At 39.1% G+C, this 26,810-nt stretch overlaps 1 protein-coding gene and 1 long non-coding RNA gene across 4 annotated transcripts in view; one reads left to right on the top strand and one right to left on the bottom strand.

Annotated features, from left to right (window-relative positions):
* Bank1 (B cell scaffold protein with ankyrin repeats 1) overlaps window positions 1–26,810 on the bottom strand; it is a 230,998-nt gene that overhangs the window by 82,843 nt on the left and 121,345 nt on the right. The window lies entirely within an intron of this gene.
* On the top strand, window positions 15,531–19,791 carry LOC125414691 (uncharacterized). The gene is made up of 3 exons (XR_007236340.3): window positions 15,531–15,616; window positions 17,936–18,018; window positions 19,153–19,791. It is a non-coding gene; the product is annotated as an uncharacterized LOC125414691 (long non-coding RNA).

Raw genomic sequence — 26,810 nt, 5'->3', positions numbered from 1 at the left:
TGGTTACATTTATTATAATGCAAATAAATAGAATAGCCTATACTATATATACAACCTATATATTATAATGCAAATAAATAGAATAACATATATATGTTAATATATATATTCTCTCCCAAATATTCTGATATCCACTGATCAATTCACATGTAAAATCTCTGGTATTATTTATCTTCTAAGATTCACATTCACAGAAAATCCATGTTCTTTTCGTTTGCAGATAATTTGATTTATTAACCCCATTATGCTGAATAACATGTTTTGAAGACTCTTTAGCTGTAAAGCTGCAAAATTTCATGACATAACAAACCATATATCATTCCAGTGAGAATGAAATTAACTTTATAATTGACAATGAAAATACGATCTTTATTTGGCACAGGAGGAGAGCAAACCTGGACTCTTCACTATCTAAATCTTTCATTACAGATATTATATCAATCCTAATAGCAGAAAATTGCCAAATCAATAGCTGCCAAATCTACATGTACTTACCACATTGAATATTTCATTAAAAATGACTAAAATGAAGTCTTTCTGCTATCTTTGGTATATTATTTTCTATATTCTCTATCAGAATTTATCCAAATCATGGTTCATGATTTTCTGAGTTCACAGGAATGTCGCAGACTTAGAAGATTAGTTTAGAAAACGGAGCAACCGAACCCTTGCTCTCAGCACCTTGTGTTATTACTATCGATTTTCCCTGTGGCATTGAAGTATAGATCCAGAGGACAGCCAGGGTGTATCTAGAATACTGAAGAGAGGTAGCAAAGAACTGTAGCACTAATTCCCCACTCATGGCCATCAGAGCTCTAGATGCGTGGACAAACTGAGGACCTGGGGTGCTGTTGTAACTGCTCTCCAGTGTTCCTTATACACTGCCAGGGGCTAAAAATTAGGTATTTCATGAGTTATTGTCCCTGAAGTTTGCTTTTGTTTGGAAGACATGTATTCTGCAAAAACATCTTTTTAGAAACATCTTATTGAAAGAGGACTAACTCAGACAAATAGGAAATTGGCAGAAAAGATTATAGAAGTTCTCAATCACCACACACGGTTGAAATCTGTTCCAGGTTCATGCTCATGGGGAGAAACATGGTGCATTATCTACTCGCCCATTTGCTCATATGACAGATTACTCACTTGCCACATCCTAGGCTGGTGCTCCTTGCAGGATAAAGGATAGAAACAGAAACATGAAGTTCATAGACTTCATGGCCCATCAGGAAATCCCGTGAAACAAAACAAATGATAACAATTTGCACTAATAACCAGTATCATTGCCAGGAAATAATGACAACACTTTGAATGTGCTCAGTCATTTAGTCCTCTCCATGGTCTTCTGATGTGGGTCCTGTGGTTAGCACTGCCAGTGTACTGAGGAGAGCGACACACAGAAAACTGTTTCAGCAAATAACTAGCGAGGAGAGGCTGAGCCAGGTCTGAACCAAAGAAACCTGCCTGCATGTCCACTCTGGCCAGAGTATCTTCTCCTGGAAAGGGCAAGTATATAAAATAGCATGCATTTTATGATAGTCTAGAGTCTCATGGGGCACTAACTCATCATTAATTTTGGTCCTGATGGAGTTAAATGTTTCTTATTGGATAAAGGAAATATTTAGTTAAACATTTTCAACAGAATTCTAAATTTCCAAAATTACCTCTGTAACAACATTAAATGAGCATTGCCATCATTATAGAGTCAACGCCTGGACGTGTCAAGGAAGCCCGTACTCACTTCTGCATAGACGCTTCGGAGAATTTTCCAATTGATATCTCTGAAAATGAGATTCGAATAAAGAAGACAACCCTCCCCAGTCGCACTGTGCGGTTGTTTTATGAGAGACGATTAAAGAGACATGTGTATAGTTTAAGTCCTCTGGGTTTCTGGTGGGCATATGACACCAGAATGTGTCCATTTTCAGAAGTGGAAGCCCTCATAGTAAAAAGTCATTATGTTTAGTAATAGGGCAGGATTTCAGCAAGGTGTAAACACAAAGACTGCAGTGGGAAGATTATAAGAGTGTATACAGATCATTTTCCCTGAAATTTCTAGCAAATGAAATCTCACAGCACTTCTTGTTCCTCCTTTCTCTCTCTCTCTCTCTCTCTCTCTCTCTCTCTCTCTCTCTCTCTCTCTCTCTCTCCCTGCCCTCCCCCTCCCTCTCAGTATGATGATGCAAAAACCCCATAGAGTTCTATCTGTATTTCTGTCTCCTGTGTACCTTCTGTGTGCACCACCTGAAGAGACCATGAGAGGGAGGCAGATCTCCAGGGCCTGGTTTACAGATGGTTGCAAGCTATCATGTGGGTGCTGGAATCAACACCAAAGGACTAGTCAGGGCTCTCAACCGTTGTGGTATCTCTCCGCAACGTATCTGCAAGTCTCATTGAACAGTCACTCTCATGCATTTGGTTGTCTCTTAGCATCTCTCACTGCCTGTGCTTCACCATACACTTGGAAAAACTGGATTTCCTTGGTATTGACACAAACCAGGGTCATCTGGGAAGAGAGAACCTCTACTGAGGAAATGCTCCTATTAGATTGGACTGAAGGCAAATATGTAGGGACATTCTCCTTATAATGGTTGATATGTGAGGACCCAGCCTACAGTGAGCAGTGCTACCCTTGGGCAGGATAACTTGGACTTTTTGAGAAAACAGGCTGAGTAAGCCATGGAGAGCAAGTCAGTAAGCAGTATTCCTTCATGGCCTCTGTTTCTGTTCTTGCTTCCAGGTCCTGCCTGGAGTTCCTGCCCTGATTTACCTTCATGATGGGCTGCGATAGTGTTTTATCACAGCAATAAGGCAAATTAAGACAAATTTATAATGTTTTTTCCTCCATTTTTTCTTCTTAGCCCACAGTGCCATCACATTGCCCAAAAGTGCATCTCAACATTCCTTGTGGTCATTTATGATCAGAAGAACATCCGTGAACCTCTACTTTACCCCTGAATGCTGACATGATGTTGGCAGTACTTGTTGCTAAGCTACTAAACAGGGAAATCTTACACAGTCATAGATAAATCTTCAAGAAACTGCATCTCTACTCTTTCACTTCATGTCCAACCCAATAAAGAAAAGACAGATTCTGCTGGTTTCCTGTTGTTTGAGGAATCTGCTCAGGTAAGGAGCAATTTCTCAAGTGAGAGCATGATGGGGATTGACCAGGAGCCATTAGTGAGCATGCTCACAGCCACCCTGCTGTTTCTCATTATGATATAATCTACACAGGACCCTGTGGTTTTATAAAAGTGAATTCTCATCCTGAATAAGGTGACCAGAGTTGTATTAGCAGATCTGTTTGCTTGGGTGTTGCTGTTTTTCCGCCCTAAAGATGGTGCTGGTACCAGGGCAAGGTGCAAAACCCCATGGATTGGAAATTGCTTCTTTCTTAAACCTTTCCACAGTGAACTTTGCGTCTGCGCGCGCGCGCGCGCGCACACACACACACACACACACACACACACACCCCTTGCCTCTGGGTAAAGACACTCTTGACTATTCAAGCCATTATTTCACTATACATTCACCTTTCTTTCACCTTCTACAGCTGGACCCATTACTCTTAAACCTAGAATTCCAGTCCCAATTGCTTTTTCTGTATAATGTCCTCAGGAAGCCATGGGAGATGACTTCTAGTCCATTCATTAAAACAAAATTTAATTAAAACAATTTCTTTCCAAAATATAACTCTCCCCATGCTACCTACATTTTTGTGCTTAGTTCAATGAATTTAGATACAAAATTCAATGAGAAAAGTCATTTCCTAATTAAATGACTGTCTTTAGTGGGGAGCACTTTTAAGAATTTGGAAATATTGCACAGCATCGGTATTGGAATATTATATATTGTCATAAAAATTGCTAACCTTTAATAACTGGAACTTTTTAAATGTAACATTATCAAGAGACCTTTAAGGACCCACAATATCTAAATATTTTAAACTTTACTCATATAAATATTTCTCACTGTGATAATTTTTAAATTAATTAATAATTAGTTGTCAAAATACTTTCATTACTCAGAGTCAGAATTTTCTCCCAATTTCACTTACATCGTCATGTGATACATATCCTCTCTATTTTTTAAAAAGAAGTATCTGTGCCTCTCCATTTCTGATAGATCAAGTATAGGAAAGGACATGGTTCAAAACTTTATTGTGACCTTGGCTGTCTACATTCTTACCTGATGCCCTGGTTCAGAGGAGACAGACCCTCTGATCTGTAGAAAATGCAGCTGCCCCAAGTGCACTGCACGCTGTGGTAGAAGGGGATCTTCTAGTGAGTTCAAGTCTGAGACATTATCTCCCATCAGCTTCCCCAGAAGACCCAGATGGGGCCTGGCTCTCTTCTAGGCTGAATGACCACTCCCACCTTAGGGTGTGTCCTTCCCAATAACTTTGTAACATAATTATCATTATCAATCTATGCTTTCACTATTTTGTAGCCAACCTCTCTCTTGCCTCCTCTGAGAGAGTTATCAATTTGAATTTGCCTGTCTTTGCCTCCTGTGTTAGACATGGTCATAGGACAATATGAAGGAAGTATTCTTACTGATTTTTGTCGGTTTCTAGAATTTCCTGAAATTTCTATGTTTGAATTGGTGCCACTTTTTCTTCCACAGCTTTTGCTGGCATCTTTTACTCTCTGGGGAAGTTCCTTTCCCATCCCCCTCCCAACTTCTCCAGTCCTCTCACTGGCAGCTAGCACCCTATTAGGCTCCATCCTAATACTACAAAACAGGACTCTGCGGACTCACAACTCATTTCTATCCACCAGGATACTCTAAAATCTATATTTGAGACCACATTTTGCCACAAAAAGTGATTATTCTTACAATTCTATGTCACCTGGGAACTTCTACGTTCCAGATTTACTGCAAGCCTTGACTGGAATGTCTATGACATTTGACAGCCACTGCGGCGGATAGACTGCCATGCTCTGCATGCCGGGCCTAAACTGAATTCTTTGTCTCCCTCCTGCAGCTGTTTAACGTCTCCCCCAAATTTTGTGGCTTTCCTGTGTCTTTATTTTATCAGCTGTCACATACTCCTTTTCTGTAAGTGAAAGTCAAATTATTTCTCTCGGACAATTTGAGTCTCAAATATATTTTGTCATAATAACAAGTGAATAATGGTGTCCTCTCCTCCTCAAATAGTCGCTTATGTGCATTGCTCACTGTGCATCTCCCCCGACAGGAAGTCACCGCTTCACGCTGGTGTGCTTTTCTTTTCCTCCTTCAGGAACCCACACTTTCCCTGGCTTACTGGAGATTCACTTTCCTTCCACCATTTCTTGTTTTCTCTGATTCTGCTTCATGGATAGTCGTGGCTTGGAAACAATCAAGTCACATGCATCCAGAATCCTTTAAAGTATTTTATTTAGTATTCACACATGTAAACAATGTGCTTGGTTCAAACTTACCCCTTATTCCCTTCTAATTAACTCTTCTCCTATCTCTACAATTTTTCATTCCAACTTCATGTTTGTTCTTGTGATTATCCTTTTCTCCTTCCCCCTTCTGTCTGTCTGTCTGTCTGTCCCTTTCCCCTATCCCTACACTGAGTCCATTTAGTATTCCTGAAATCTTGGATGACTCCTCTCTAAATTCTTGAATCCTCATTGAATTTCCTTAGACTTCATCTCAGTTTTTTCATCTCCAACATGGAAATCATCCCTGTCCTGATGTTCTATGACTATTGCCAGAATAAAGCACTCAATCTGGCAGTGGACTGATGTGGGAGACACTGAAGCCTCTGGGTAAACCTGCCTCCCATTTAACTTTGGCCCCACTATGGCAACACTTTGATTTCACTAGATTATTTCTCTTTAGTAGTGAGCAAACTACCTCCAGTTTAACAGTTGCTCAATGTTTGATAAATTATTGCAAAGGGAAGAAAACATCCAGAATGTTTTTCTGTTTTGTGTAAGGTGAGCCTCGTGACATAAAAACCCTTTTTATTACTTTGTGGATTTCACATCATACATCTTGATCCCACTCATCTCCCCATTCCTTTGCATCCACCTTTTACCCTTGCACCCCCACCTTCCCACTCAAGAAAAATACAATTTAAAAGAAAAAAGAAAAGAATATCCCATCATGGCAGCTGTTGTGTGACACAGTGAGTCACACAGTGCACCCTATGGTCCATACGGCTTTACTTGCAAATGTTTATTGCAACGAATCATTGGTCTGGATCAAGGCCTCTGGGTTCTGCTGTACTTTCTTGACACTGGGCCCTCACTGGGACTTCTCCTGGATATCCTGTTGTTGTCCTGTGTCAACGAGACCCTGCAACTATGGGACTACAGGGCCAGCCTCTTCATGTGCTCTAGCAGATTTTAGAGGGCATGGATTTCGGGATGGGCTAACTCATAGCCCTCGTCGTGGGCCTGGGTGGTTGCTGGGTTGGTCAGCCTAAAGGCTCTCCCATCCTCAACACGAGGGCGAGCTCTCCAGCATTGCCCCAGCTTGCTCACCCTATGCAGTAAGCAGCAAGGAGCTGGGCTGCTTCTACAGTTCTCACGCCCTCAGGACAAGCTCACCTACACCCATACAACCAGGGGAAGCTCCACTATGCTGCCCAGGTGAGATGCAAGGGCCATTCTCCCAGGTGGTACACCTGGTGAGAGGCAGGGTCCGGTCTCTTGCTTTCCCATCTGCCATAGGTAGTAGTGTGTATGTGTGTGTGTGGGGGGGAGGCTTGTGACACCTTTTAATGGTTGCTCGGATTATAGTGTCTGTATTGATGGGGTCCCATCACTTGGAATTCTGGCAGATTGAAACCTCGATGTTCTCAATGTTGGACTAAGAAACAAATCTGGAGATAAAATCAGGTCCCCATGCTCTCATCCTGACCAGCAGTTAGTATTTTTTATCGTTGAAATGTTTTCGCAGGATTTTCATGACTTCCACAACAAAGCATGAGGTGAGCCAGTGACTAGTCGTTTTAACATGACTGAGAAAAGCCCAGAGGTTCCAGCTTATTTGTAAATTGAAGACTAACTCGATGTCTTTGAGTGAAGAGAACCAAATGGAGCCCTAGAGAGGAATGGAGTCTTTCAGATAAATGGAAAATTGCTCGTTTAGCTTTTTTCTCCAGTACTTTCCAAAGTTGGAAAATTCAACTACATTCACTTCCCATCGGCCACTCTTCTATAATGACTACAAACACAAAATCAACCATTTATTAATATTATTGACACTTTACTATATAACAAAACCCTGCCTTGCTTTCTGGAAATAAAAAGAAGCCTTTAAAATTCTTCTTCTTTTTTTGAGACAGTGTTTCTCTGTGTTGCCCTGATGTCTTAGAACTCACTCTGTAGTCTCAAACTCAGAGATCGGCCTGACTCTGCTTCCAGAGTGCTGGGTTAAAGGTATTCATCACCACACACAGATTACAAAAATCTTATAGTGAAATTCAAGTATATATCCTCAAACTGCGATGTCTGCTTTGTTACCAAAGAAGGAAGAGGGGAGAAAAAGCAGAAGACACTAGAACATGAGTGATCATCAAGAATAGCTATAGATAGTGTAGCCCTACAGCTTCTTAGAATAGTTGGCCAAAAATAAATTTGTTTTCTGAATTATGTCCTATAAGAGCCTCAGAGTTAAATCATATTGCCATTATAGAACAACTTGTACTTCTGTACAAGTATGAGGGAAACAAACTTATAACAAGAAAATTCTTTTATTAATGCAGGTCCTCTCGTTTTGATAGCTTCATGTGGGCTTGATTAAGAGTAACCCCCAAGATGAGAAGATACTGGCTTTTCAGACACAGGGTGACCTAATGCTCCTGAGCATCCAAAGGTCCTAGGTTAGCACAAAGAGTATTTACCAGCTCGAATCATATCATTAAAAAAATAAATGAAGAAGGATCATATTAGTTTAGCAGCTTAAAGTTACTGGAACTTATCTGACATACTAGCTAATAACTAAAAAACTCAGTGCCCAGACAACATCAAATTCCCTCTCAGGGGACTCGAACTACTTTGGGGATCTGTGGCATTAGAGAAACCGTGATCTGGGACTGGGAGTTATACACTGTGACTGTGACACACTACAGGATTTGGATGTCTCTGCGTAGAAAAATACAACTGAGATTTACACTATGATAATGTAATGTTTGTGGCGAAGGCTGCAGGAGACCATTCTGAATGAAGGATAGACACAAATAAAGTCAGTGTGAAATCCTCTTTGACCTAAAATGAAGCAAAACAAAACTCCTTTTATTACAGTCATATTCCCCCTTTAATCAAGAAGGCATGGGGCTCACTACCACCCAGCACACACAACCCTGCTAGCCTCATTTGCATGAATCCATAATAAAAGCTTGCTTTCTGTTTTTGAGCCAAAGTAGATTCAAATAATATACATAAGAATAGATCAGTATCTATTCCTTCATTCAAATATATTTCTTTTATTTACTTTAACACAATATCATCCCCATTGGAAAAAATAATTTAGACTCTCCATCTTCAATATAGATGAAAAAATATTTCTGTGAAGAAGCAAGTTAATTCAGAATCTTTGTTGAAAATTATTCTGTTATAGCTTTTAATATAAATGGATTTTGTAAGTTTTATAATTGAACTCTAAAGTACATACTAGTTAAAATTGCAATATAAAATAACACGTACCTATAAAATACAAAATTGAATTATAAAAATAAAATTGACATTTTTTTCCCAAAGGAGAACATTCTAACAGCTAGGTGAGAAAGTGATTAAGTTTCTCAGAATCTCATTCTTTCTACAAAACTATATGATGTAGCACATACTTTTAAGGTAAAGTAGAAATTCAATTCATCTGAAAAAAAAAAAGAAATAGTATTTTTATGAGCACATATGAAGCTCACCCTCTTATTGTGCTATGGACCTCTTCATGTAATTACTATTAGTGATAAATGGCAGCCCCAAATTTAGTTCAATTGTGATCAGTGACAAAGCAATGGGATCAGTCCAAAAAAGTTTCCACTGACTGAGAATCTAACTACCGATAGTTGGGATGTTCAGTTGGAGATCACACACTGATTTCTCTGAGGATATACAGCTGACAGCCTTAGGTGCTACAGAAGACAGGATTGCAACATTATAGTCCTTGCCACTAACACATGTGTACCCCACTCATTGAGGGCACTGGTCTATACAAAAAGCACATGATAGGAGAGCTTTTGGAGCATGAGCAGGAATCTGGGAAGAAAGGTAAGCAATGATGGGCATTGGGAGAAGACATTCTTGAAAAGAAATATATCTGAAGGGTGTGTTGCTTGTTGTCAGTGCAGGTGGGGGGACAGATTGGCTGGAGGTAACCAACCCAGCACTGCCCGTGGAAACAGACCTAGAAGGAAATAGCTGGTTGAAAACAAATGGTTTGGAAGTTTCTTTGTAAATAAAGAAGGTGGATGTTATATTTATGGTTCTAAACAACATTCAGGCTTACATACACAATACAGAAATACAGTAATGAAAATCACAAAAGCCCAAAAGAGTTCAGGAAATTAAAACTGTTATGAATTAATTATGGACTTGCTCTTACTATAGAAAGGTTGAGAACAGTCTGAACACACACCATTAATTTAGAAACTTACAGACCCTAAAGTAGTATATGGTCATTAAAAAGAAAACACTGACCTTGTATTCAAGTTGTAAAAAACACCTTGCAGAACACTGTTTTTAATATGGGCTTAATTATTTGAAGCTGGTATGCAGAAAACAAAAATCAAAGATGATTTGGGAGAGCCAAATGCCCTGGAGGCACATGTATTTCCACTGACACACACAAACGAAAGGAGTAATGCAAATAAGCAAGTACAAAAACTTAAAAAAAAAATTGGAGGCAGAACAAAAAATAGCTCATGTGATGTCAGGGACCAAAGAGGGTGAGCCTTCTCCTGTGTCATACAAAGACTCTCGAACCTCAAGAGAAGGAAACTGAGCCACATTCTAGGTACTCGAGTTACTCATAACCTGGAGAGCACAGTTGTGGAGAATGTGTGAGAAGAGAAAGCAGATGGCAAGGGAGTAGGCGGAAGCAATTATCCATTTGACTTATTTTCCTCCGGCCTTGTAACCTTTGGAATTACTTCATCAGGTAGCAATCTGAAATAAACTGGAATTAAGAGAATGAAATGGCAGTGACAGCAAGATGACTCTCAGTGACTGAACTTACATAATGGAGCACTGTAGGCCTACCTATAGAAGGCTCAGCCTTGTTCAGTAGACACCGAAGTATAACACTCAGGCTGAGGGTAACAATGCTTGAAGCAGCACTGCAGCACATGTACTATAGACCTTCTCCCTTTAGTAAAGGGCATCCACCATGCAAAGGACACTTTCTAATATATCATTCTAATCAGTCATCACCCTCCTTCCACCATTTAAGTAAAGTGTATATTCTTTTAGATTTTACTCAAAATCAAGTGCTTCAAAACAATTTTGGCACTAAGCGCTATGTGATCAGAGAGGAAAACTAGTAGATGATGAAGCTCCAAAGCAGAGTTGAAACCCTCATAGTTGAATGAGAGTCACCAAAATGAAGACGTTTTCACTCACTGAGGAAATAAACCTGTTAGTCCTTTCTCTTAGCTCAATTTCAGTGTCCCTATATGAGTCTGACTCCACTGGGGGCTGGAAAAGTCAGTAAGAGTATCCTAGCCATTACAGGTTGGGCAGAAATATGAGGGCCTGGAGATTCCATCACTACTGTTTCATTTCACATAACGTTCACCCAAGCCAAACCACCAAATACTGAGTATCGATGACGGATGAGCAACTCAAATCTAACAGTGGAAGCATTTAGCTTCATGTCTCAACATTGTCCACTTAACGTGTTTATTGGCATTTTATCAGCCAACTTTCTTTTTATTTGATTCTTATAAGAGGTCAAAAACTTGGGAAAAAGATTTTAGAAGAATAAACATCTTTTCTTTATGTATTTTCAACATCTGACTAGTGTTAATTCATTTTCTTTTTAGATATAGAAACAATGTGAAATTTTGAGAGGTATCAGTGATCGCATTATTAACTTTTTTCATCCTAGTGACAGATAGTTTAAATTTCAAAAAGTTGTCTTCCTGGGGGCTTTAAAGTTTGGGCAAGAAGCAAAGCTGCTGTCCAGCGTTCTTATTCCCAGTCCTTACTCTGTGTGTATATGATCAGTTGAAGTTATGTAACTTGCTCGGTTTAAATGATGCAGAGATGTAGATTCCTGAATTTTGGATGTGTTTGGGCAACACTAGCCAGAGCACAAGGACAGGAAGAATGCAGAGGAGAAAGGCAAATTGTGTCCATTTTCTTTCACTGCAGGTCCTTTCCTTTGTTTGAGTTTCTTCCCCATTGCATCTCATCTCAGCATATAGTCACCTTGGATTTCGCTCATTCTCCACTGCCCATTAAATGACTACTAACATGACACACACTGAAGAAGGAACCTCAGAGGAGGACCTGACAATGGATAGGCCAATGGGCACACCTATGAGGCATATTCTTGATTGCTAATTGATGTAGAAAGGTCCATCCCAACTGTAGACATTTATATTCCTGGAGGGTGAGAAAGGCGGCTGCAGGAGAAATGTTGCTAACAGGAGCCTCGGAAGCCAGAGCCTTTCTCCACAGTCTCTATCCCAGTTCCTGCCTCTAGGTTCCTGCTTTGAATTCCTGCCTGACTTTCCTAAGTTATGAACTGGGACCTGGAAGTGTGAGATCAAATAAACCTTTTCCTGTCCAAGCTGCTTTTGGTCAGTGTTTTATCAAAGCAATAGAAAGAAAACTCAGAGCAGTGACTATCCATACAACCATCATGCATTAGACTGTGGGCTAGAAGCACACAGAGAAGTTGACCCTTGTGTAGTTAGTGTACAGCATTCTTGACAGATGCCAAACGTTCTAGAGGGGCTGTCTGTTCTTACCACATTGGGCTTTCTTAGCTACCTGATCATGTTGTTTCTAATTGTCTATGGCTGTGTAAATAGTCCATGTGTGACCTAGAGTAGAAAATAAGACCCTTAACAGAAGAATGGCAAACCTGAAACTTGCTTATCTGTTTTCCTCATAAATCTGGTGCTGTATGCTCAGCGGTCCCCTTAATTTCATTTGCATTTTAACTACTGTTACTTGGTGGTTTTTAGTAAAAAATGTCTTCCTACTTTATTTCATAAAAGCAGTAGTGAATGAGAACTAGAGGCCTTAGATCTGCCCAGAATTGTTCTGACCACTGTGCTTCTCACTCTTATCAAATGGGCGCCAAGTCCCCTGTGAGGGAACGTTATGACCTCTGTGAGGGGGCATCATAGCACTATAGCCTCTGTGAGAGAAGACCATGGCCTCTGTGAGGGAGCAACATGGCCTCTATGAGGGAGCAACATGGCCTCTATGAGGGAGCAACATGGCCTCTGTGAGGGAGCAACATGGCCTCCGTGAGGAAGAGTCTTGATCTCTGTAGGAGAGTACTCTGATTTCTGTAGGCAGGACACCTAAGTCCTGTGAGGAGGTGAGCCAGGACCCATGTGGGATAGTGTCCACACCAGTGTGAAAGAGAACCCTTACTACATGAGATAGGAACTCCATCCACATCCATGTGAGGGATCATACAGGCTAGGTGCAGAAACACTGTGGCCAATGTAAGGGAGCATCCTCATTCCTATGAGAGGAAGTACCAAGACCCTTGTGTGGAAATGTCTGGATCAATATTTGAGAGAAGGCTCTTGACAACATGACATGTAAAGGAGCATCCAGCACATGATAAGAAGATCACAAATCCAATGAGAGAGTATCCTAGTACATGTGTGGGAACATCCAACCCATTGGAGGCACACCTTGCCCATGAGTAAGGCCTCTTTCTGGTCTAATGTAAATAGGCCCGTAGAAATGCATTCATTCATGAAAAGCAGTGATTACATGTCTGATAAATGTCACTGAGTGCCACTAGAGGCAGGATATCGAACCTGACCATCTCTGCCAACTTAAGCCATAATTTGTTATCTTTAAAATGTGTGCAGCAGTTTCTTCTTGCGACTTTTTTTCTAAACTTTGCTCTTAATAGGTAAAGACTTTTGCTCCTTCAGCATTGATGAAAGAAGTTTCATGGAAGCAAGAACTTCCATTCTGTGGACAGTAGGGTCACATTTGGTGAGTTACTGAGACGGCCTTTCTGTTAATGCCTGTAGATAATGAATGGGGAATGAGATATTGACAACCTTTCACAGTGTATTTCCACCTAATGTGAACTTGCTTTGGCAGTGTGGGCATTTTCATGCTCTGGTTGAACTTTTTCAACCAGAAACAGTGTTGAAAAAGTGTTTTATAATAGTGTTTTATCATGGTTGTCCTTGCTTGTACACATTATATCATCAGAAATCTACTCTCTAGGAATCAAATTAATAGGCTTCAGTACTGAGAGAAAACATCTCAAGATGGACATTAGGTTTGTGTGTTATATTGTGCCTTCAACCTCGGTTGCATAATTATAACTCCGTAGCAGATAGTTGATCTCATGGAACAGTCTGTGAGCTTTATGTGTGAAGGTGAAATTATCAACATACCAAAAGCATTCACACTGTCCTCTCAAGGGCTCTTAGTTCTCAGCCATTTGAAATGTTAGTATTTCCCAAAATACCTGCACTGCCATTCAGTCTACCACCAGCGTGCTGGAGTGCAGTCATTGCCAGCAGGGAGGCAGTGCCTGCTACGTGAAGGACTCAGCAGAGCTGAGCATGTGCATAGGACTGACGTCATTGTCCATGATCCACACTGCTGCTGGGGATCCTGCTGGCACCCTCATCCCCACACTTTTCTCCGGAATCCTGTTTGTGGCAAGCTGATGCCAGTAGTGTGACCATCGCAAGGTTGAAGACAAGGTAAGTTTTAAGGACACGTGAAAGTCTGTCTTTGAATAGAAAAGCAGTCCTATGATATTCTAGAAAAACAGTGCCAGATGGGCCATGTTGGCATTCAACTACCAGAAACAGCAAGAGTTATTTTAAGAAAAGGAAAAGCCATCGCTGGGGTTGCCTGCTCCAAAGCAATGGGAAAAGGCAGTCGCTGTTTCCTCAACATGAACTAGTGTCTCCTTCCAGTTCACACTGTTTGAACAGAGTGCCACAGGCTGGATAATTTATAAACAATGGATGTTTAGTGGGCACATAATTCTGGGTGCTGGGAAGTACAAGAACATGAGTAACCAGCAGCTAGCCACCTCACAGAAGGGCAGCCGCAAACATACGCTACACAGAAGACGCTGGGATTAACTCACTCCTTATTATAAAGCCACCCTCAGGGGTGGCATTGATTTGTGAGACGACTGGAGCCAGCACAACGCAGACACCTCTTGAGGGTCCCACCTGCCAGTCCTGAAACAACGATAACTTCAGTGTGACTTTCGAGGGGACCTGCAAACCATGACACTTGGCCAACACGTGTAGATTTTAATCTCCTGCTTGCTTTAAAAGTTCAGAAATTTAATTAACTCGCTTACTTCAAGAAATGCCTTAGCAACTTTTAGTATCAATTAAAATATAAGGTGGATTTTACTCCTAGAATTGACCTGGATTTATTGTCTTCCAGATAATAAGTAAATAAATGGTCAACTAGAAACACACACTGACAACCAACAGTAATTGTGAAGACATAGGTCATGGCTACCCATTGGAGAAAGGAGTTTAGCTTCACGGTTTGATCATCAAAAGACTGAACAACTGAGAAAAATTCAAGAAACTCTTTCCATGAAAAACCCAAACTGGAAACTTTCAAAGTTTCCACAGAATCCTGAAATCCTCAGAAAGTCCCTGGCGGTTTCCTTGCCATGTCTCCACGTGGAGTTCAGACACTGTTTTCTTGATGATGGACAAGTTGCCCTGAAGTTGGTGAGTCATGAGAGACTCCTACGTCAGGACTCCATTGAGAACGGACTAGGATTTGCAGGCAGTGGCTGCATCCCAGACAGGACCATGAGTAATCCCAAGAGTGTGCTTTACTTAGAGGGATAATGTCTGTCTCAAGAACTGGTTACAGGAATAGGACTGACTTCAATTTAGTAATCCTTGCATTCACTGGAATTTCCTGGGATAAGACTGAAGCAGGAGAGTAAACTGGGGAGACAAGGGCATTATGATGCCACACTTAGAAAGGCATGGCTGACACACAGTTTAGGTGAGGTGATTTTTTAGGAGCACATTAAGATAAAAATGCGCGTCCATTTTATTACTGGTAAGTATGCTTTCTGGTAAATTCATTTTGGGTGCAATGAAGTTTATAACTGATGGGAGAATGGACTTGCTAGCCATATTATCCTAGAAAAGAAAAATAGACATAGGGCTTTTGGAAGGTGACAATGGACAACACTTATCTTGAGCAGTAGTGGGGCCTGACAAAGATTAAGTCAGAGAAAAATAAATGGGTTCTCTAAAAGTCCCTATCCTTGAACTATCTAATCTTGTGTTGGATATGATTCTCACAATTCAATTTTCTACTTGTATTATGAGTACTCTGAGGTTTCTGCCTTCCATTGAATTCTCTTTCCAGGAGAAAGAAAGCAAAGATCATCAGTTTCCCTGAAAAATGATTGAGAATTTTTTTCTTCTTTTTAAGAAATTTTGAAGATTTTATATGTGAGTATGAAATATACTTACATCATTAGATCCCATCCTCTCCCCCACCTCTTTTCATGTTCTTCTTGCAAATCCATGATCTTTATTTATTATTAACTTAATTTAGTTATTATTAAATATTATGGTCATACATCTCTTTCCCCTCTTCTCCATCTATATATAATTTTTTGCTGAGTTCACTTAGTGTTGTTACCATCTATTTATCTATCTATCTATCTATCTATCTATCTATCTATCTATCTATCTATCTATCTATCTATCATCTCTATCTATCTATCTATCTATCTATCTATCTATCTATCTATCTATCATCTATCATTTATCTATCTATCATCTATCTATCTATCTATCTATCTATCTATCTATCTATCTATTATCTATCTACCTATCTATCATCTATCTATCATTTATCTATCTATCATTTATCTATCTATCATTTATCTATCTATCATCTATCTATCTATCATCTATCTATCTCTCTATCTATCTATCATCTATGTATTTATGTGTGTACAGATCTATATATATATTTTCACACATGTATATACACTCATCTATCTATCTATCTGTCTATCTGTCTATCTATCTATCTATCTATCTATCATCTATGTATTTATGTGTGTACATATCTATGTATATATTTTCATACATGTATATACACTCATCTATCTATCTGTCTGTCTATCTATCTATCTATCTATCTATCTATCATCTATGTATTTATGTGTATACATATCTATGTATATATTTTCATACATGTATATACACTCATCTATCTATCTATCTATCTATCTATCTATCTATCATCTATCTATCTATCTATCTATCTATCATCTATGCATTTATGTGTGTACATATCTATGTATATATTTTCATACGTGTATATACACACACCTATCTATCTATCTATCTATCTATCTATCTATCTATCTATCTATCTATCTATCTGGATATAGGTATCTGTTTAGGGATACTTAATTGAGATTGGATCACCTATCAGGGGGCTTGTCTCTGGAGAATATTGATTCTTCCTCTCCTAGACACTATTAGTTTCTTGTAGCTCTTCATCTAGAGGTAGGGCCTTGTATGACTTCCTCTATCAAGATTGGGGTGTCAACCTGTGTTGCGGGTGTCTTTATTCCATGACCTTGCAAGTGTTGATGGCAGAGCTGGGCTGGGCTGTAGAACAACTGATGAGTTCTGTTAGGGTTTTAAGTCTATTTGCAGAGGAGCTAGAGCAAGCCTTGGAGTTTCCTGGCTTCCGTTCCACCTCTGCAGAGCATCTTCAAGTGCTGCATTCAAGGTCTGATATCAACTAGATGTGCTTTTAGTTCTGAGGGAATAACCAAGCTTGCCTAAATAGACGAACTTTAGCACTTCCACGTAAGCAAGGATTATTTGTTCCAGCCCTCTGCTTGAGCTCTAACTGTAATTATAGAGAATGAAACAAACCAGAAAAGAATGCAGTTTTACAATTGCCTGAATAGCTGGAATGTTCTGAGGGCAGAGATGATGACCAGAATCAGAAGTGCATGCCTTGTTTCCATGGAAATATAGGATAGAGCCCCAAGGAGAAGTGAAGGTCATTTATTCCCATAGTCTGCCTACATGGTCCTACTGGAAAACCTTTTGTTTGCTTTACTGAAAAGAAATGTATTCAAGGGACTGATATTCTTATTTTGAGAGCCAAATGACGCCCAGTTACATATATTGACACAGCATTTTAAAATATTACAAAATGTTGCATGAAAAATTATATTAACATATTTTATTTAATTAAATGGATAGTGATATTAAAAAAATCCCAAAGATATCTTTTTGTAAGTGCTCATGTTTGAAATGCAGATTATTTGGAAATATTTAGATAGTTATTAATCACTTAGTGTACAAACATTATACTAAACATTTTACCTCAATTATCTTTTAATCATCACAACAAGTGTTTATTAAAGGGAGAATTCTCTCTTAAGAAATACATGTAGGTGTATGTACATGTATGTACATGTATATGTACATGCATGGAATTGAGTTTTCAACAAATACTTGAATCTTAAAGCTACTAGGAAATGTTCTTCCAGTTATTTTCTTACAAAGTCACTTTAACTGGGAGGGCTGTCGACTGTATACCTCGAAGCTGTGTCAAAGATCCACGACAACTGTGAACAGAAATAGTGTCCAGGCAGCCTTCTCCTGAACAAGCGGCTCAGTTCAAATTCTTCTTATATAACCAAGCAGAATTATTTGTCATGAATCCCATGCTTGAATCATATTAAATGAATGCTATTTATCTCATTTTACATAATGGAATAACAACTTCAGTGGCAAAATGCATGGCATGAAGGACAGGAAAAACTCACATCTTTAGCTATGTGAAAGAACTGATGTGGAAACGTCTATACCAGGTAAGGAAATCAAATTTATATAAAAATCACTGAGAAAAGAGCATGTCCCAGACTTGAAAAATGTATTTTTTCCATCTAAATCCAGTACAGTTCTCTCGAACAATCTGCCTGAGTGTGTGGTGTACCAGTAAATACAATGGTTATACCAGAGGGTAATGCTCACACTAATTATATTGTCTCTTGGTTGTGATTACATCACTGTTTCTGCATGCAGATTTGCTCCACTGAGCTTTCAAGCTGTATCACTGCCCGGAAGTCAAGTAACTTACCTCTCATCCTCTGATCCACAGTGCCTGTAAGGGCTGCATTTAAGAATTGTAAATGTGCGCTAACAGCATATATCCAAGCAATTAAAATCGCAACATAATTACTTCACCAATAAAAAAGACTTTCCTGCTTTTATTGATGAATTCAATTCATTATCATTGACCTTTAAACTTCTACTGTTTGACTGTATAAACTACTGCGGTGATTGTGAAAAACAAATAAAATTTTAGAAAATGTTCCCCTGGTATTCAAAACTGCCTCTTCATCCAGCAACCCAACAGTAGGAGAGCCCTTTCTATCAGGAAACATTCTTTCCCTTTATGAGTTTAGTGTGTGTGTGTGTGTGTGTGTGTGTGTGTGTGTGTGTGTGTGTATGTGTGTGTGTGTGTGAGAGAGAGAGACAGAGAGAGACAGAGAGAGAGACAGAGAGACAGAAGGAGAGAAACAGAGAGAAAATAAATTGCTTCTATTATATTTCAAATAATTGCATGCAGCCTTTAATCATTCTATTCTAAAAATGGACTGTACACATAGCTAACTGTGATGACAATCATGTTAGAAAATTTCATGGATACCAGGGCCATTGTTTCCCCTTCTGCCATCCTGGTTTTTCTTCTTCCACCGTACCAGTCCTCCAAGGGACTGGACAGATGTCTTGTCACCCTCATTTTAATCTCTTCATTGCCTGGCCAGTTGACAGAAGAGTTTCTGAACAATGGGGTACACCACTCTCTATTATTGAAACAATGATACTTAGACTTGGTTTGGACTGCACCTTAGTGCATGAAATCAAAAACAGAGCCCACAAATGAACACCAAATTTGCCAGAATGTAACCTCTACAACTCACTTTGGTTGTTTCTCCCAGGTGAGATTTCATGAGGAACATTTTGAGAGTCGAGTTGGTTCTCCTCAAAGGAATGCTGAAGTCCTAATGCCTACAACTAGTGCCTAGGACTCTACGTGAATGTAGGGTCAGTACAGATGTAATCAAGTAAAGAGAATGTCTACTGGATGAGAGCATACCCTAAGTTCATTGATTGCCATCCTTTTAAGAGGTACTTGTGAGGACAGAGACACAAGTACATGCTGAGAACAACGACCATGATGACAGAGGACACTATAAGGTAAGAATTGCCAAGAATAGCTTCTAGAAACAGGAAAAGGAAGCCAAGAGAAGATCTTCCTACAAAGCCCCTGATGAAAAGAAACCCTGATGACATGTTAATATCCCAAGTGACCAAGAGAATAAACCTCTGCTATCTGATGCTACCTTGCTTGTTGTAGCTTGTTATATCATAAAAGGAAAATATACAGCAAACAAGGGGCACATGTTAACTGGAGATTGAAGAAACAATTCTCACATGTATGCACCATTGTATTACATATAAAACAATAAAATATGAACTCATAATTTGCTGGGATTAATTTTAAGATTTCCAGGAATACATACACACACACACACACACACACACACACACACACACACACACACACACACGCACACACACACACATATATATATATATATATAAAACAATTAAAAATTAGTATAAAACTCGAATTAGAGGAATTGCTATCAACAATTAGGGTGATAGTTGAGAAGAAGCAAGGTGATCAATGACACCTTGTGTCCTCTGCTTTAAGAATATTTTCATTATTTTTGCTGAATTGATCTAGAAAACAGGAAACAGCATACCAGACCAAGAATGACATAAAGTTTCCAAGCACTATAATAATTTTTAACATCAACCTGTTCTAATCTTTTCATACTGTTTCCATAAAATTTTGTCATATTGTGATCTTGATATTTACTGAGCAAGAGCAGAAATGCCTCAGTTGGGGGAAGACTGCTCATTGTTTACCGTTTCAAGATGAAGTGTTCTGCACAAGGCATTACCTATAAATATGACAGGAGATGGAAAAAGACAGATGGGAACATTTCAATCTCCAGTTACTTATTATTTATGCTACCTTTGTTCTGAGATAAATAACATCCACTTTATAGATGAAAGGGCTGTTAGAATGCCTTTAGGGCTCTTGCACATAGCAAAGCTTCAGGTAATTTAACTTCTTGTTGTGCTTCATTCTAGTCACCTGAGCCTTAGTGCCAAGTACTAACCTTGACTGCCTGCTAACCTCTACATCCTGACTGCATGAGCCAGTGTTGAGTGCCCTCTGTTACGGATGTGGGCAAACACACCTTGCCTTCTTACTCTTCGCTAACATTATGTAAGGGTTTTCATTGTCTTCTATTATTTGTTACTTTCTTTTCAAGGCCGAATAATACTGGCAAATTCTTTATTTAATTTTATGAAGAAATCTCTCAGTGTGCACACAAAGAACATTGGCTTATAAATCAAGTATCGGGTTTAAAAATTCCATTTGCTAAAATCCAGTCCCTACTCCCTTAGTCAAGCGTCTCTCATACACCCCATTATTTTTACTCACAGCACAGTTTTTTAAAATTCACTGAGACACCTGAACATTGCCAGTGTGCATGTGGGTGCACAGCCATGATCTGGAGCATCTTTTAAAAAATTCCCTTCTGTAGCAGCCGCCAACATCAGTAACCCTTAAGCTATGTTACTTACATGGATGAAATTCTCAAACAATACATTTAGAAAGAAACACAAATCTTCTTTTCCTTTTTCTTAGCTGTAAAAACATTTACATCTGACAATACTCACTGAGGAATGATAATGTGACAAGATCTAAAGTTAAATTTCTGTCTTCATAGAGTCAAAAAAAGGGGATGCTTTATCAAATCATCATTATATACTCAAGGATATCTATTCTTATTGTTCTCGATATTTTCATTTTAACTCATATATAGAACAACTAAACATAAGTGACCTTGGCTAAAGCCTTTCTTCTTATTTAGAACACAGAATCAGTTGCATGTCTGAGCTGGGTTTTGTCTTCAGGAAGCTCACTTATAAAGAAAACATAGATAGTCACAGTTTTTAAGATGGCTACTAAGCATATATTGTGTGCATAATTAGATATAATGTACTCCCAGACATAGGGACAGTTTTCTTATTTCTGTCTTAAGTGAAAGCCTGAGTATGGTGCCTAGCAACAAGAGAGTTATGTAAAAGCCCCCATCAGGGAACCACTTCTCGCTACAGGAAAATCCTCTGTAACAGCCGCAGCATGCAGCCTTCCATTGCCACAGCTGAGCTCCCAGAGGCAAGGATTGTAGCTGCTTCACACCATTCTCGAAATGAGCGCTGACAAACATGCATTCATAATTTTTGCTTCATAAATGTGAATGAGTCACATGTTTACAAAACAGAAACTGAAAGACAAAATCATTTGCATTAACAATTATGTAATGTGGCAAGATATTTGAAGGAAAAGCATCCCAGCTCTCTATAAGCTCGTTTCTGTTGATTCCTATGCAATGTACTAATTATCCCGAGAAGAGAGTGACAATTATTATGTGTTTTTTGGTATCTGAGTTTTTCAAAGAAGACTAATCTTTAAAAATTCAAGACTAGGGTTTTTCTTTGCTTGATTTCTTGCTACTGTTCACAAATGTCTGTATCATGTAGCTCAGTAAATCTAAGGATTTGTGTTTCCTTATTAAAAGACATTTTCCTATTATGGCATTTGAATTAGAAATGATAAAAATAAAAATGTTTTAGGTTCATTTGAGGTTTTTTCAGAAAACCAATGTAATTATGTTAAATTCCAGTGCAAGGTTGTCAGCAAAGGAGTTTCTTGTTATCTTTAACTTTTCCTTATGAACAGGTTTCAGAAAGATGTTTATGAAAACAGCCTTCAATAAAAAGAAAACTAACAAGATCGTTGAATGCAAAGTTGTCACATTTTTATAGAAACATTTTAAAACAATAGATCCTTAATAAAATTGTTAATTGAAATAGTTTTTTCCAAAATAATATTTTAGTTTTAGAATGAGTTTACTTGTATAAATATTCTACACACCCTGTTAACTGTTACCTCCTGTTGACATGTTATCAAAGTAAAGAACTCATACATGATGATTTCCTAAGGTCTCTGTTGATGCTTCCTGTGCTCCTTTCTTGCACAAAAGCTCTAAGTTACTACACTGCAGTCATGCATTATGCCTTCTTTAGCTCCTTTCAACTGTGGGTTTTTCAACTTCCCTCGTTTTTAATGACTCTGATTGAGAATAGGAGGAGGCTAGGGAGGAGGAAGATGATTCCTCTGCCACTCCTGTGCACACCACTGAAGAAGGAGGATGTAACCTGCCCAGCTGAGAAAGGTACTGAGCCATGTGGTTAACGTAGATAAGGATAATGGGGGTAACATAAGTTATAAGAGCTAATAACTAGCCTGATCTAATGGGCCAATCAGCTTTATAACTTATAGAGATCTCTGTGTGATTGATTTTCTTGGGGCTTGCTGGCTGTGGGGTACTGGGCAGGACAGATACCCCAACAAGCCGGCCGTCATGTTACATATGGCGCCCAGACATGGATAACTGAATCCACAGAAAGCTTGGGAAAGAATAGAGTAAAGCATGGTTTCTTGGTAGCAGCAATTTCTCAGGTATACTCTGCTTGATATAGGCAAGCAAGCGCTCTCATCTAAGAGAGGCTTCCTGACTCAGCCTTAGCTGCAAAACCCTGCATCTCATTAAGAGATCCTGCCTTGAAACACTTAAACGGTGTTGGTGAAAAGCTGAACGCATGCTTTTTGGTTTTCACCCGTAGCAGGAAAAAAGCTGCGCTGTTTTAAAATGCCGGCTTTCTGGGCTGTCCTGCCAGGACAAACTCTGACTCTTGCAGGCAGGCAGTCCGACTGAGTGTGGTCTGTGAGCAGAATGCTGCAACTTGCTTGCTGGCTGGGACCTTAAACACTGTAGAGTTGTGATGATAAAAATGGCTCCAGCGGTACCTCTGCCATGAGGCTGGAAAGCTAAGGAATGGGCTGGATTCAGCTATCAAAGCCATGGCTCTAATATTCTCTTTAATGACTCATGTAGTCAGAAAAAGAGAGATATATAGGAAAGAGAGATTCAAAGATGAAGAAAACCTCTAAATGGTTTACAGTGTATTAAAAATAAATGCAGGATAAAAGTTAAAGTTCTTAAAGTAAAAAGAGAGTAATTGGGTGTGGTGGTACACACCTTTAATCCCAATGCCTGGGAGGCAGAAGCATATTGACCTCTGTGACTTCAAGGGGTAGAGGTAGATTGACCTCTGTGACATCAAGGTGTGGTAGTGCACACCTTCAATCCCAATGCCTGGGAGGCAGAGACAGACAGATCTCTGAAAGTTCAAGGTGTTGTAGCACACACCTTTAATCCCAGCACTGGGGAGACAGAGACAAGTGGATCTCTGTGAGTTCAATGACAGCCTGGTCTACAGAGTTATTCCAAGACAAAGATATACAGAAAACCTGTCTCAAAAAGTAAAAGTAAAAATAAAAGAAATAGAGGTTAAAATAAAACCGCACAAAGATGGAAAATACACATAGAATCTTAATACTGTATCCTATTATGCTCTCTTTGAATTGTTTGAATGCTGAGGAAGGAGCAACAGCTGCTAAAAGACTTTTGTTTATAAATGCTGCTGGACTAACTAACCCAAAATAGGTATTTTGAAAATACCTCGACTTAAAAACTGAGGTCAAAAGGTATGTTACTTTGGAGAAGAGATTTTGCTTTTGTTTCCACAGAAAATGAGAGGCTGTGGATTCATTCTGAATTAAGAAAAATCAGGTTCAACCAAGGGAGACCACCTGAGCAATCTCCGGTAGGAACAGATGGCCCAGATGTCTGAGTTCTTCATCCAGAACAGGTTCAAGACTGCTGTCTGAGATGATCAAGACTCACAGGATACTCCAGTCAGAACTTGATTATAACTCTAAATTTTCTTTAGGTCCCCATAAGATCATCAGCACTCCCAACCAACAGGAAGTAGCCTGAAATACTACGCCCACATTCCCAACAAATGGACTATGGGCATTTTCCTTTGTTTAAAAAAAAAAAGAGGGAAATGATGCGAGAGAATTATCTGTATTCTGTCAATCATGTATTTTAATAAAATGCTGATTGGCCAGGCAGGCAGTATAGGCGGGTCAACCTGATAGGAAGTAGAGGCGGGGCAATGAGAATAGGAGGAGGCTAGGGAGGAGGAAGTTGATTCCTCTGCCACTCCTGCGCACACCACCGAAGAGGCAGGATGTAACCTGCCCAGCTGAGAAAGGTACTGAGCTGTGTGATTAACGTAGCTAAGGATAATGGGGTAACATAAGTTATAAGAGCTAATAACTAGCCTGACCTAATGGGCCAATCAGCTTTATAACTTATAGAGATCTCTGTGTGATTGATTTTCTTGGGTCTTGCTGGCTGTGGGGTACCGGGCAGGACAGATACCCCAACAAGCCAGCCGTCGTGTTACACTCTGATAGCATCAGGGACCCTTGCTAACTGGACATTTTATTGACTATTACTCAAGAGGGAATTATCTAATTTTTACTTCATGATAAGTCTTAGTGATTTATGACGTGGACATGAAGGATACAGACCCGACCTATCCCATCCAATCCCATCCCATCCCATCCCATCCCATCCCATCCCATCCCATCCCATCCCATTTACATTCAACCTTGAGGAGCCATCATAGATGATGCCATCCTTGATCGCTAGGCCAAGAGAGTGTGTGCCAGGCTTTTGCATACTAAACAAGCCTCCATCTTCACTTCTTCCCTCTACACTCTTTGACAAAATTACCAGTATGAAGCTCTCACTAAAACTTCAGAGAGATTTAGGACTTACATATATTTGAGTTTAAAATACTTTTTCAAATATGAAATAAATTTAGAAATACCTAATTGTCAATGAAAGAACTTAGAAGTGTCTACATAGAAAGTGGTCCCCCACATTTTTAATCAAAGAATCCTGATGAGAGCAGTAGTCCAAATGGTGAAGACCATTCTATCCCTGAGAAGTCTATTAGTGCAAACCCATCCAGTATGATACAAGCATCTCTCCTCTTTCATGCTTGCTTCACTGTGTTCCTCAAAGGGCAATGCCCAAGCTAGGGCAAGAATATGGTATTTTCTGTGGGTACAAGACATACACGCACATCCCAGATTATATGGAGTGAAATTAAGGCATATTGGTCGATACCGTCCTAAAAAAAAAAAAAGAAAAAAAGAAAACAGTTCCAGCTTCCAGCTGACCACAGATATAAATCAAGCCCAAATTCATCACCAGGGCCAGGGTTATGGTTGGACAAGAAAAGTATTTATGTTGAATGTAAAATTTAAGGATGTTCCAAAACATAACAAATAACAATGAATAATATTTGATGCAGTGTTTAGAAAGTAAATATAAATACAAAAAATTCACAATGAATAGAATGTATAAAAATGATTTAATAAGAGACAATACTTCAATACCGTTAATTTTTCTTTTTATTGTAGTATGACGCAGACCAAGTCAGGAAGACCAAACTGAGGGAACATAAAAACTGCCAGGTATGTATACTTTGAACATATGGGGATATTTCTTGCACAACTGATCAACAGCACACTGAAGAAGGATTAATTTCAAGAGGATACAAATTCTTTTTACAGAGAAAATATATGGATTTAAGGCATCAAGCTATCTCTACTGTCAAAAGGTAACACCTACAGTGCCTCCACAACACTGACAAACCAGTTTAAATGGAACAAAAGGGCTAGTGTGTGTGTGTATTCACTGTATGTATATATACAAACATCTATGTAAAAATATATATTCTCTACACACACACACTCAAGCACACACACACACACACACACTCACTGTATGGATTCTGCAATGTTCAGCTATCAGTTTGGTTGGAGACCCTCATATTACTCTGGTTTAAACATGTTTTGTACTACACATCCAGCTGTTTACTTTGTGAAATATTGGTAGCAGGAACACTTAAAATACTTATCAAAGTAATAAACAATAAGTGCTCATTTTATCATTTAATGTGCCACATTCCTGGGTTCAGATGAAGGCAGAAGTACAGCCATAATGACATTTTCCCTGTACTGCACATGTTAGACACAGATTAACATTTGAAGTAAGTGGATAATCCTACAAAGGAAGGAATTATATTACCAGAAAAAAAGAAACTGGCTGTAAATTTATATTGCAATTCAGGTGATTTCCAAAGACCTAAAGAAAAGTAGACATAAAGGCCTCAAAATGTTTTATATTTCATATCACTGAACTTTTTGATCCAATGAAAGAAAGTAGTGACCAAATATGGCACAACTGAAATCCTTGTCTTTCTTTAGTCAGTTATGAAAAGTGATGAGAAGCAAAAACTTCCATGTGATCGCTCAGAACAGCAGATAGTAAGTTGTTAAAGATATTTGAGTGTTCATTGATTTACTTTTATAGCTTACATTTTCTTGGTTCATGGTTTGAATGAATGAATCTTTAGGCACAAATCACAAACACTGAATTCTAAAATGTACATAGAAATGTGCTAAAACATTATGCCACATGGAGCTTTTGCTGCTGCGGCACCTATGTTTCTCTTTGAACCA

The sequence above is a fragment of the Myodes glareolus genome, chromosome 17 (assembly GCF_982192425.1).
Source record: "Myodes glareolus chromosome 17, mMyoGla1.1, whole genome shotgun sequence".
NCBI classification, from domain to species: Eukaryota; Metazoa; Chordata; class Mammalia; order Rodentia; family Cricetidae; genus Myodes; species Myodes glareolus.
Note: the sequence above shows the minus strand (reverse complement) of the source record. Positions and strands in the feature narration are given on the sequence as shown.